Here is a 13,042-nt window from a genome sequence, read left to right on the forward strand (position 1 = left end):
TTTCTGAGGGCAACTATATTTTTCAGGTGAATATATTTGTCTGCATTACCTGTGTTAAACAGGCTAGGAAAATACTGTCAGCCAATGATCTTAATCCAATCTTGAAGTTATTCTGTCATTTAAGTTGTGGAACTTTCAAGCAGGAAATATGGAAGATAACAATGAAAAATGGACTGTTCCAATAGATTCCTTGTTAATTCTCAATTTTGATATACCCTTGTACTATTGTTTCTATTACACTTTCAAACACATATGAACAAAAATTTATTCTCGGACACTGTGCTGAAACATAACACAAAATAGCAAGTGTTACTTTTAGTACATGAAACCAAAAATCAGTTTTCACCTAAATATTTTTGACGTGGACTGAAAATTTAAATTTGATTATTGTGTTTTATGGAATTCCCCTCAATTATTACTAAGCATAGAAAATCTTTTTTTTTAAATGATACTGCAGTTCCAAACTCAATAAGATCTTTGCCGAGTGAATATGTTGTTTAGAAATTGGTCAATACACATTTGAGATTTATCATCCGTGAAAGATTTAGGAAGTGGATGGGACTGTAGCAAGTACTGACACATTTCAACGGTGTTAATCTTGAAGATCCCCTGTAAGAACTTGATGGTTGAGTATAAAAATAAATGCTGCCGGGCAGCAAGGTGCAAGTAATAGCAAATGCTATCCAACTGTTAAATTAACATTGTTGCCAACAAAAGGGAAAAGTGATTTTTGCAATGCTGAAAGGATTCTTTAAATCACATAATTATATCTCCTCTTAATGGTATGTTTATACAATGTGGATTCAGTGCAAAAATGTATGGCTTCACAATCCTAAATTTGAAGTCTGGAATATCTGGTTAATTGTGCATTGCTGATCTTGGTATTGAGTAATATGTGTAACATACCATACCACACTCATCTTGCAGCATTTTCATTATTTTAAGTTGAGCACATAATGCTGACTCTGTATCCAGGACTCCTATGAGAAAAGACTGTTGGGACTATGACCCAGGAAACTGGGAGAACTGTGTCTGCATTTTCCATTGATTTGCTTCCTTCAGTACTATTGCTCAATGGGAGAGCCAGATCATAAACATGAGAGTCATAAAAGATTTACAGCATGGAAGCAGGCCCCTCAGTGCAACTTGTCCATGCCAATCAGGTTACCTATACAAACTTGTCCCTTTCACATGTGTTCAGCCCATGCTTCCCTATACTTTACATCTATGTTGGAAATACTCAGCAGGGCAGACTGCATCTGTAGGAAGAGGAACACAGAATCAGCATTTCGCATGGGAGATTCTTCATCAATTCAGAAAAGGCTTTGTTCAGTCCTGGGTTGTCTGGATGAATGTAGGTTTGAGGAATTATTGGATATTTCTTGAAAAGTCCAATTCATGATTTCTCAAATTCTTACCTCAGAATAAATAAAATGTCAGTGGACGATCAAACCGTGAGAATCGCAGTTCTGCTTTTGTTTGTTTAGCAGTGGTTCCAGCAGGTATTCTCAGGAAATTCTTTGTCCACTACAAAGTAGAAGAGAAACAGGGGAGTAGATGGGCAAAATTAGTATAAACGGATGAAATCGTGAATATAGGTAAACCTGGTCAAAAGGCAGACAAAAGTGCGAAAATCCAAAGATGAATGATTACTCAACCCTGAGGAATTCTTTTTCAAAATGATTAACTATTCAAAAGGAAAGTGGGTCAAGGGGTTTGATTTTGCACTGGGAATCTCTCAAAGAAGAGGAGAAGCATTTGTGATGGTATTGGAGACCTTGAGAACATAATGTGGGAGCACACCAAAGTCCTTGATGGAGTGGGAAGACTGCAACACTTCATAACTGTTCACCTACTTGCTCCATCAGGTCCCTTCTTCCCAATCTCTGAATGAATCTGAAAATCCCATTTTGGCCTCATCCGTCACCTCAGAACTCAAAACTGAAGTGCCAGGACCTGAGGAGCTGAGTTATAGGAAAGGTTGAATTGATTAGGAGTGTCAGAGAATGAAGGAAGATTTGACAGAGGTATGCAAAATAAAGAGGGATATAGATAGTGCAAAATGCAAACAAGATTTTTCCAGGGGTTGGGTGAGGCAAGGATGAGAGAACATGGTTTAAGGGCCATTTTCAGGCGAAGATTGGACACCACCTCAACTTAATTAATGACTCCCTCATTTTGTTCTGACATTGTTTGTTACAATTTAAGGTAGAGCACAGAAAAAATATGTCCAAAGTCAAATTATCTTGATTCTGTTCTGATGTTGATCCACAATGTGATGTGTAAAATTTTTGAAGCTTCATTGATTCATATGTTCTGGGAGTTCCCTAATTTAGAAAGGTCTTGGAAACTTTATCCAAACTTTATCAGTGATCCTTAAGATCAAATTAGAACCATGCCTTTTAATTGCCTTATTTGGTTTTTCTTTAGAAGAGGACATATCCTTGACTTCAACTCAAAAGAGAATTTTAGCTTTTAGCTTCGCTGATAGCCAGACAAGCAATTTTAATTAAATGGAAGGGTAACTCTTCACCTACTCATATTCTATAGTTACGTGATACTATATCCTATTTAAGTTTGGGGAAAAAAAACAGATATAACAGTAAACATAGAAAGTTTGAATTTGACAAAATGTGGAGTCCATTCATGGATTATTACCACAATTTGAAGATTTAGAAGCATGGATGCTCTGGAGATTTCTCGTCTGCTATCAGAAGGTCGTAAGTCGATTCAGATCTTTATAATTTATACAAGTTAACCTCATTTAGAGGGAGGGGATAGACTAAGGTTTTTTCTCTTTTTTTCTCTTTTTCCTTTTTTTTAGTGAAGATCATTAGATAAAGAAGGGTTTAAATGTTGTTTATTCCAGATCATTTCACAGAATATTTATATATTTATATATATATTTATATATGTGTATATAAGGAATCTAAATTTTAAGTATGTTATACATATGATATATATTGATTTTTTTTATTACCCTGGCAAATTACAGATGTGTAATGTCATGTATGTACTCTGACAATAAATCTGAGTTATCAAAAGTCCTTACCATCCATCACACAATATCTTTGACCTACTATAAGGAAGGTACAAAAGCATCACACTCAGAACTGCCAACCTGGAAATACTTTATTTGCACAGGCTGTGAGATTGATTATTGTGCTGTGTGAGAAACATACTATGTGTATATGTGTGTGCACTATGGTCTGGAAAAACATTGTTGTATATGTACAGTCAGAGATAATGTACTTAGCTCTTGTGGTGGAGACTACAACCTATCTTGGATAAATTGGATAAATAGTTGAAAAGATTGTGTTGAAAGACTGGAATCATTTGATCCAATAGAATCTTGGGCACAGTATAACTTGACAATGTGCAATATTTCACTGCACAGTATTTGCTTTGCTATTATTTAGCATCTTTCATTATGGTGAACACAAGTGTTGGAGTGATGAGCTGTTTAGCACAATAAAATGTGGCATGTTTAGCACTGCACTGGATCTGGCGATGGAGAACATTTAGCACATTACATTTGGCATAATTTAATGTTATTGGATATTTTAAATGTAAATGTCTATTTTCTTCCATTGATTCTGCTTGATCCACTGATTCCTCCAGCATCTTCTATGTTGTTTAAATATTTTCACTGTTATTCAATGAATAGTAAGCATGTATACCCACAAGCATGCGACACAATCAAGAAATTTAAAGATTACAGCATGGTAACAGGCCCTTCCGGCACCCTGAGCCGCACTGTTCTAATACTGCCAAGTGAGCAATTAACATCCTAACCTTGCTTATCGTTGGAATGTGGGAGAAATCTAGAACAGTCAGAGGAAACCCACACAGACATGAGGGCAACCTACAAAATCCTTTCAGATAGCATCGGATTTGAACCCTGGTCACTAGTGCTACCATAGCATTCAATTAACCTCTACACTGATTATGTCGCAAAATTTTTGCAAAGTTTATAAAGCTTTGATGAAAGTGGATTATCACTAGAAGATAATCCCTACTCAAGATCTTATGGGATTTGGGACAGCAAACAGAAATGATGGAAATTAGGGGATTTGGGGAGAAGGCAGGTAGGTGGAATTAAATTAGATCAGCCATGATCTTATTGAATGGCGGAGCAGGCTCGATGAGCCATTTTTGGCCTACTCCTGTTCCTACTTCCTATGTTCCTAAACATTCAGCAGGTCTTACATGGGATAGAACTAAAGATTCTAGTCAATGTCCTTTCAGCAGATCTGGGAACAAGAAACTTGCGATAAAGCTGGTTTGAAGTTGGAAGGAGAGGGACAAATAAAAAGGAATATCTGTGATCAAGTTGAGAGGATAAAAGACGAAAATTATGACGTGATGGTGGAAGTAAATGGGTATGTTAATGAGACAAGTAACGCATGATAGCAACAAGACAGAGCGGGGATTTTATGCCAGTATTCTGACCTACACAATTTTTAAAGGCAGTTCTTTTCTGGAATTATGAAGTCTGAAATTTATTCATGTGTCTTTTTGTGCATTAAAAATAAAATTAGCAACATTCATCGAAGAAAATTGAAGAAGATTTGAAGAGTAGTATCTGAGTTGGTTTCTTACAGACTAATTATTTGTGAAATAAATCCAATCATAATTTAAATGCTGCCTGGTTTTGAGCAGCGTGATTTATTATACACATCCAAGGTGAAGGTCTGACAAAAATGTCCTGGTTATTTATTACTTCCCAGTGCACTGCAAATTGTTTTTTTAGAGCATGATTAGATAAAGAAGCCTAAAGCTTAGAAAAGCAATTTAAAAAAAAACTAATTTAAGAAATTGCTGTAGAACCACAAAGAGCATGAAATCACATCATCATAAAGGATTAAAACAATTTGGTTCATCGTGAACTTGGATTTCTAGAAAATCCTACTTTCTCTTCACTGTCAAGTATCACTGAAGTGAATTAAGGATTTTTACCTTCTAACAGATTAATTTGATGGGCCAGTGCTCCCTCTAGTTGTATGGTTTCTCTTTGTGTATTTATATCTGTCCATTTTTTCCTCTTTATCCATTCATGGCTAAAAGTTTCTAGCACCATTCAGACTTTTGATCCTGTAGAAGACTTTACATTTCTTCCAATGCTTGAATATTTTCTTTGATTCACTGAAGAGAACTGAATTAAATATTTATGAATCGGGCTTATTGGAACACAATACAATTTGTTCTTATTTTCCAGGATCACCAGAACAACTTGTATTTATACAGTTTTTACAAAGTAAAAAGTGCCAAGTCCCTTCACAGGAGGGTTAGCCAACAAAATTTAGCTGAACCACATGATGAAGCAGGTAAGATTGAAGATGGTTAACAGACCAGAGATAGAAAAGGATAAAGATCCAAGGCTTTTAGGAATTAAGTAGTTTACAAAGATTTTGGAAAAGGTGAGGGCTGCTATGAGGAGCGAGAACTTTTAGGTCAGAAAATAGAGGCACAAATGTGTGATGGTTTAGAGTGTATCATAATGGATAAGGGGAGTAACCTCATGTAAACATAAAATCTGTATCACTGAAGTAAGCCACAACTGTATATCAAGTTTCTGCAAGGTTTTTGAGGATTTGCCTAGTTAGTTGCATAGCTCCTTTCATCTTCACATCCTTGCACCTTATTAATCCAATTTGTTTTGAGGTCATCTACTAAATTGGTATATGCAATTTGAAAAGACAGTGCATTCAAAAGCTTAATTCTTAAACAACAAATTTTTCCTTGTATTGTCTCTGGTTTCATGGCCAATAACCTTAAATTGATCAAGGTTTTTTAATATTTCCCAGTCACTGAAAGCAATTTACAATTTCCTTCATGATTTTAAACACTTCTATCAAATATCTGCATCTTCTCTGGTTAGAGAGAGAAAAAAACTCAACTGTTTCCCCTCTATATATTCCAGAAGACCTCTCCAAAGTCATCATCTCATTCCATATGTGCCCAGAATTGAACATAATATTCAGTGCCCAGAAATGGGCAAAATACACCTGCAGGAGAGGAACTAGATTTTACATAAGCGTGTCTAATATCTGGAACCCAAGCAATTTACCTGTACTCTGCCAGAGTTTTATGCACAGTGTGCCTAGTTTTTGTTTTGTGTCCCATTTAAATTTGTACCATTTAGTTTGTGTGGTCACTTTTCATTCTTTCTGCCAGAATGCATTACATTACTGTATTGAATTTCATTTTCCCTCTGTGCACCCATGCCAACCAGTTTTTTTTCTGTGCCTCATTTTCAACAAAACTTTCAACTTTTACATCAACGACAAACTGACATTTGTGGCGATTCCAAATTCATAATGATTAATATATATCAAAACCGAGCAGTAGATGTGGTGTTAAACCTTGGAGAAAACCACAGTACACTTCTTTCCAGTTTGATAAACTTCCATTGCAACATCTGTATCCTGTACCTAGTAATTAAACTTGGCTAGTGTCTGTCTTATAAGCTTGGCTTTAGTACAAAGTAATTTGGTATTTAAAAAACAATGCTGGAAGAATTCATTGGGTCAAGAGGTATCTGGGGAGGCAAAAGGCATGCCTTGATATTTCAGGTCGCAAGCCTGTATCAGGATTGAGAGGTGTTTGTTGATATACTGCTTTGTTTTTATAACTGCTCTGCCCAAGACCACAAGAAACTATAGAGAGTTGTAAATACAGCGTAGGCCATCGCACAAACTAACCTACCCTAAATCAAACTTACCTCCCACAGCCAACGAGTTTAAGGACACATCCCAACCCAAATTCTCTTCTCATTCCCCCCCTCCCCCCCTACTCCACACCCCAAAGCCATAGAGAGATGACTATGAAAACATGAACCTCCAGATTGTTTTACTGCTCTCCTCAGATTACGGGCATCCAAGTAGAAAAACATGCTGCCTTACACTATATAACTGTACTTTTTGTGTTATTATAACATTTTTTACACATTTATTTTCATTCCTGCATAATCTGTATATAACCATGGCTTGCCTGGATGGAATGCATGACAAGATTTTTCATTCTATCTCAGTACAAACGACAATAAGCGATTTAATAATCAGTGCACCTTTTGCCTCTACGGATGCTGCTTGACCCACTGAGTTATTCTGGTGTTTTGTTTTTTGTTCCAAAATAAAGCAGCTGCAATTTCTTTTTCTTCAAATTTTGCACACAAATCCTTTATATGTAAACAAAATTCTTCCTATGTCTGCATTACAGAACACCAATTGCATGGCTTATTACTACTGCATCAAAAAATTCAGTCAAGTTCATCAAACATGACTTGTCCTTGACAATTTAATTCTGTTTCTATTTTATGTGTTTACAAGCCTAGAAGAGTATTGACAGAAGCAAGCAGCCATGATAATTGGATAAATTCAGCAAAGAGTAACAAGGATGAAAGATTTGTTTTGATATATTTCTATCTGTACCTTTAACATCTTTTTCATTTTCCTCTCAATGTTTAATATTGAAGCTTTCAGATCACAAATGCAGATATCCTGAAATTCTCCAATTCCAAGTATAGCGGTAAAGTGAAATTTACCAAGAGGTTTGGATGCAGAAATTTTAGTATCTTGAATGCTTTTCAAATCACATCATGCTTCTCCTACCCAATAAACAATGATGGTAGGTGGAATAGCTCACTAGCAGAGCAATATGCTCTGGGTCATGAGATACCTGCAAATGTTGTCCATGGTACAACTCAAGTCTTAAAATGAAAGATTCAAAATAAATGGCACACGGTTGTAGTGAGATAATGATGTGAAGAAATTTGTCTCATCTTTGAAAGCGCGGTGGCCACCATTATTCTTCCACATACTGTGGTTATTTTGCATATACTGTACTAGTCATTACTGAGAAATTTTACACTTAAGTATTTTTAATAAAGCAGTTCTATAAAAGAGGTGAAACCTTTTAGTTAGTGAAGCTAAAGATTAATTTTATACCTTTGCTAAAAGAAATCAGTCATAAACTAGAGAGAACATTGTACTTTCTGTAAAATCGCAGGTGTTTAACGTGGCAATCTCTTTATTGTAGTTAAATATTCTATGGATAAATTATCAAGCTTTATTTTATAAGAGCCACATAAGGTGATCTTTGGATAGATGGTCAAAAGTTTAATCAAAACTTTAGATTTTGGGAGCATCTTAAAAAGGAACAAAGAGCTCCAGCAGATATGTTTGAGGAAGCTGAGAGCCCTGACACATATTCTCCAATATCAATGGTGCATCTGATGATAATCAACAGCTCAGAATTGGATGATTTGCAGCCACAGCTGATAATTGAAGATCTGAAAGTTGTTACAGTGATAGAAAGTTACATGTCATAGAGGCATTTAAAAACAGCAGGGAGAATATTAACATTAATTTGTTGCATAAATAGGTATTAGTTTAGGTTTGATAGTACAAGAGTGAAAGGGTGGTAGAAGCATTGCAAGCTTGGACTTGGGGAGCAGAATTTTGGATGACCACAATTTTGGGTTTATGGTGTGAAAAATAAAAAAATTAAAAAAAATAAAATTAAATTTAAAAAAAGCACAAGAGGTGGTGACTTTCAGCAGTAGAGATTTGACTAAATACTGAGCATGCATCAATGTACCCATTCTGAATAATTATTTTCTCCTGTATTTGCAGTCAGCTTGTTTATATTACTCTAATTTGTATTCATGTATTTCTGGACTATAGTTTACATTTACCGTTGGTAGAAATTCTGCCTGGCTTGCAGGAACAAGTATCTCCAGGTTTTATGTGATGTCAAGTCAAGTTCATTGTTATCTGATTATATAAGTACAACCTGATGAAATAGCGTTCTCCTGTCTTCAGTGCAAAATATGCAGACTTAACACACAGAGAAATAATACATATGCAGGACAAGAATTTAATCTATAAGAATAAATAAATATTGCTTTATACAAAAGAGAGTCTCGGATGATTAGTGTGAGCAGTTCCTATGGTCGTTCAGCATTCTCACTGCCCATGGGAAGAAGCTGTTCCTCATCCTGGTGGTGTTGGCTCTGTTACTCCTGAATCTCTTCCCCAATGGGAGCAGCTGAAAGATGCTGTGTGCAGGGTGGAAAGGGCATCAATGATTTTGCGCACCCTCTTCAGACAACAATCCCAATAGATCATGTTGATGGTGCGAGGGAGACTCCAATGATCCTCTCTGTCACTCTTATGGTCCTGAAGATTGACCTCCAATCCATTTCTTTGTAGCAACAATACTACACTGATGCAGCTGGCCAGGATGCTCTCGATAGAGTTCTTGCAGAAGGTTGACATAATGGTGACCAATAGCTTTTCCCCCTTCATTTTTCTCAGGAAGTGCAGTCGCTGTTGTGCCTTCCTGTAAAGTGAGGAGATGTTGAGTGCCACCATAGGTCACTAGTTAAGTGAACTCCAAGAAACTTAGTGCTCTCTATTCTCTCTACTTCAGAATTGTTCATGTGTAGTGGAGGGTGTTCGCTCATGGTCCTCCTGAAGTCCACAGTCATCTCCTTCGTTTTATCCATGTTGAGATTCAGGTTGTTATTCTCGCACTGTTTCACAAGATTTTCCACTTCCTCTCTGTAGTGCGACTCATGGTTGTTCGTGGTGAAGCCAACTACTATTGTGTTATCTGCCAACTTGATGTCACTGTTGGAGCTATATCTGGCAATGGTAGTGGGTCAGGAGTGAACAGGAGTGGGCTGAGCACACAACCCTGAGGTTCCCAGTGCTCAGCGTGATGATGCTCGTTACTCTCGATCGGTAGCAGAATGTGATCTTTTCATTTGGATCCAATTATAGAGATGGGCGTTGAATCCCAGCAAGGACAACTTCTCCACCAGCCTCTGGACAATGATCATATTAAACGCTGAGCTGAATTCAATGAACAGCCTGGCGAATGAGGCATTGTTCTCCAGGTGCCCTAGGATGGAGTGAAGCGGCAGGGCTATAGCATCGTATGTGGAGCAGTTTCTTTTATAGGCAAATTGAAATTGATCTAGTGTTTCTGGGAGGAAAAACATGCTATAATAAACCTGTGATTTTTATTCTATAAGCACATCCGTCACCCTGCTTAAATACAATTTTAATTTGGCTTTTGAGCTCAATAGTATGGGTATCAAATAAATGGAACGTACTTAGTGGAGAGGCTCTTTTTTTGGAATATTTTATTTAAATTTCCATGCATGTATGAATATCCAAATACAGAATACAATAATCATATGTTCAAAATCAATTATACATATTATATATTATACCCTCTAAAATCCCACTAACCCCCTCCCCAAAAAATATAAAAAGCAAAAGTAAAAGAAAAAGATAGAAATAAAAGGATATAGTCAAAGAAAAGTAAGGGAAAAAAAAAAAACAGGTTACCAAAATATCACCACTATTCACTCAATTTTGCCATCTCAGTATCATTCATTTACTTATCCCAAGGAGCTAACAAGGTTTTGTGAGGTTCAGGGAAAACTCTATATATTAATACCTACGGTATATATAAAATGGCCACCAAATTTCAACAACAAAAAATTATTCCTTAGATTATATGTAATCTCATGAGGTATACAACTATCTATTTCTGCATGCCATCTTTCCATTCCTAAATGGGAATCTGATGTCACTGCTATACATTGTCTTGCAACTGCTAATGCAATTTTCACAAATTGTGTTTGTGAAATGGCTTCAGGTTTGAACATGACCACATAGAATGCAAAAAAATGCCTATCTCTTGACTACACCTAAAACATTTATCTGATAGATCTGATTTTAATCTATTTAATTTTTGTGGAGTAAGATACAATCAATGTAAAAAAAAATATACGGAACCAATCTATATCTAATATTTATTGTATTTTACTGTCATAACTTAATTCCTGCCAATTTTTCTCCACAATACTTAAATTTAAATCATTTTCCCATCTCTGTCAGATCTATAGATTCCCTGTTTTAAAGTTCGGTTTTGCAATAATATATACATAACAGATAAATTTCTTAATAGTTCTATTGCAAATCAAAGTTTCTGTTTCACTTCTTTCAAGCAATAACATTGTTGGACGCAATTTACCTTGTAAATGGGCTTTTATTTAGTAATAACAAAATATTGTATTTTTTGTATCCCATATTTATTTTTTAATTGATAAAATGACATTAAATTTCCTCCTTCTTAACAATTACTATATTTCTAATACCTTTGGAGAACCAAATATTAAAAAGTTGATTATTCATAGTAAATGGGATAAGTCTATTTTGAGTGGAGAGTCTTGATTTAAAAAGTCATTTTAAACATGTGCAATTTGTCTTGATAATTTGTTTTGTATAAACCATATACAGATTCTCTAGTAAAAACTAAAACTGAGAAATTCTGTTGCAAATTCAAATTCAAATAGCTTTGTTGTCATTGTACAAGTTATACAATGAGATTAAAAAGACAGCAGTTCTTTAAAAACTACAACTGAGAAATTCTGTTGCAAATTCAAATTCAAATAGCTTTATTGTCATTGTACAAGTTATACAACGAGATTAAAAAGTCAGCAGTTCAAGGCTACCAATGCAGCGACGCAACCACAGGCAGCACCACAGAAGTTAAATAAATAATTTAATTTACAGTGCTGTATATGTCCTTTATGTGAATGGAGGGGGGGTGTCAGCTGTATGTATGATAGATGTGGAGGACAGAGAGGGGAATTTGTGGATATGTGTGTTCAGTATAGAGACAGCCTGGGGAAAAAAACTGTTTCTGAGTCTGTTTGTTCTTGTCTTGATTGACCTGTAGTGTCTGCCAGAGGGTAGTAGGTCAAACAGATGCAGGGCAGGGTGGGTGGGGTCCTTTATTATTGCTTGTGCTCTACTGAGGCAACGAGAGGTGTTGAGATCCTTCAGGGAGGGTAGGGAACATCCAATTATCTTTTCTGCTGCCCTCACCACCCGTTGAAGTCTTTGCCGCTCTTCTTCAGTGCAATGGGAGAACCATACTGTGCTGCATGCAGTACAGCCGAATGCTCTGTATGGTGGAACTGTAGGAGGTCATCAGCAGCTTCTGACCCACCTTGCTCTTTTTGAGCATTCTCAGGAAGTACAGGCACCTCTGGGCCTTTTTGATGACTGCTGAAGTGTTTACAGTCCAGGAGAGGTCGTCTGAGATATTGATGCCCAGGAGGGTGAAACTGTGGACCCTCGTCACACAGTCACCATCTATGTAGGGAGGGTGGGGTGGGGGGGGGTCAGACCTGTGCTTCCTGAAGTCCAGAATAATTTCCTTTGTTTTTGTGGTGTTTAGGATCAGGTTATGAGCCCGGCACCACTCGGTCAGATTCAGGAATTCATTCCTGTAGGCAGACTCATCTCCCCCTGTGATCAACCGCACCACCGTGGTGTCATCTGCAAACTTCGCCACAGTGTTACTGGCGTGGACAGGTCTGCAGTCGGTGGTGTAAAGAGTGAAGAGCAAAGGGCTCAGCACACAGCCTTGTGGGGAGCCCGTGCTCAATGTGCGGGTGGAGGACAGGTGGGTTCCAAGTTTGACTGTCTGTGGTCTATCTGTAAGGAAATCTTTGATCCTTGAACAGGTGAGAGGATGAAGGCCCAGAGCAGAGAGTTTGCTGATTAGGATATCGGGGATGATGGTGTTAAAGGCTGAGCTGAAATCCACGAAAAGTACCCTTGCATAGGTATTCCTGTGTTCCAGATGGCTCAGCACAGTGTGGAGGATGATGGATATGGTGTCTTCCGTCGATCTGTTCGCTTTATAAGCGAACTGGTGTGGGTCGAAGGAGGGAGGCAGACAGTCTTGGATGTGGTCTAGGACCAGTCGATCCAGGCACATGGTGATGACAGGTGTGAGTGCTTCTGGACGATAGTCATTTAGGCCGGTTATTTGTGGTATGGGTATGATGGTGGAGGCCTTCAGACAAGCTGGTATAATGGCTTTTGACAAGGAAAGGTTGAAGATTGTAGTGAAGACCTGGGACAGCTGATTTGCACAGGCCCTAAGTACCTTCCCCGGTACGCCGTCTGGACCAGCCGCTTTTCTGGGGTTTACCCTGGCGAGGGTTCGT

The 13,042-nt window shown here is 37.3% G+C and overlaps 1 protein-coding gene across 5 annotated transcripts in view; it reads left to right on the top strand.

Annotated features, from left to right (window-relative positions):
• The window catches only part of adamtsl7 (ADAMTS-like 7), a 573,773-nt gene that overhangs the window by 115,664 nt on the left and 445,067 nt on the right, over positions 1-13,042 (top strand). The gene's annotated exons all lie outside the window — the stretch shown is intronic.

This window comes from Narcine bancroftii, chromosome 3 (genome assembly GCF_036971445.1).
Source record: "Narcine bancroftii isolate sNarBan1 chromosome 3, sNarBan1.hap1, whole genome shotgun sequence".
In the NCBI taxonomy this organism is placed as follows: domain Eukaryota; kingdom Metazoa; phylum Chordata; class Chondrichthyes; order Torpediniformes; family Narcinidae; genus Narcine; species Narcine bancroftii.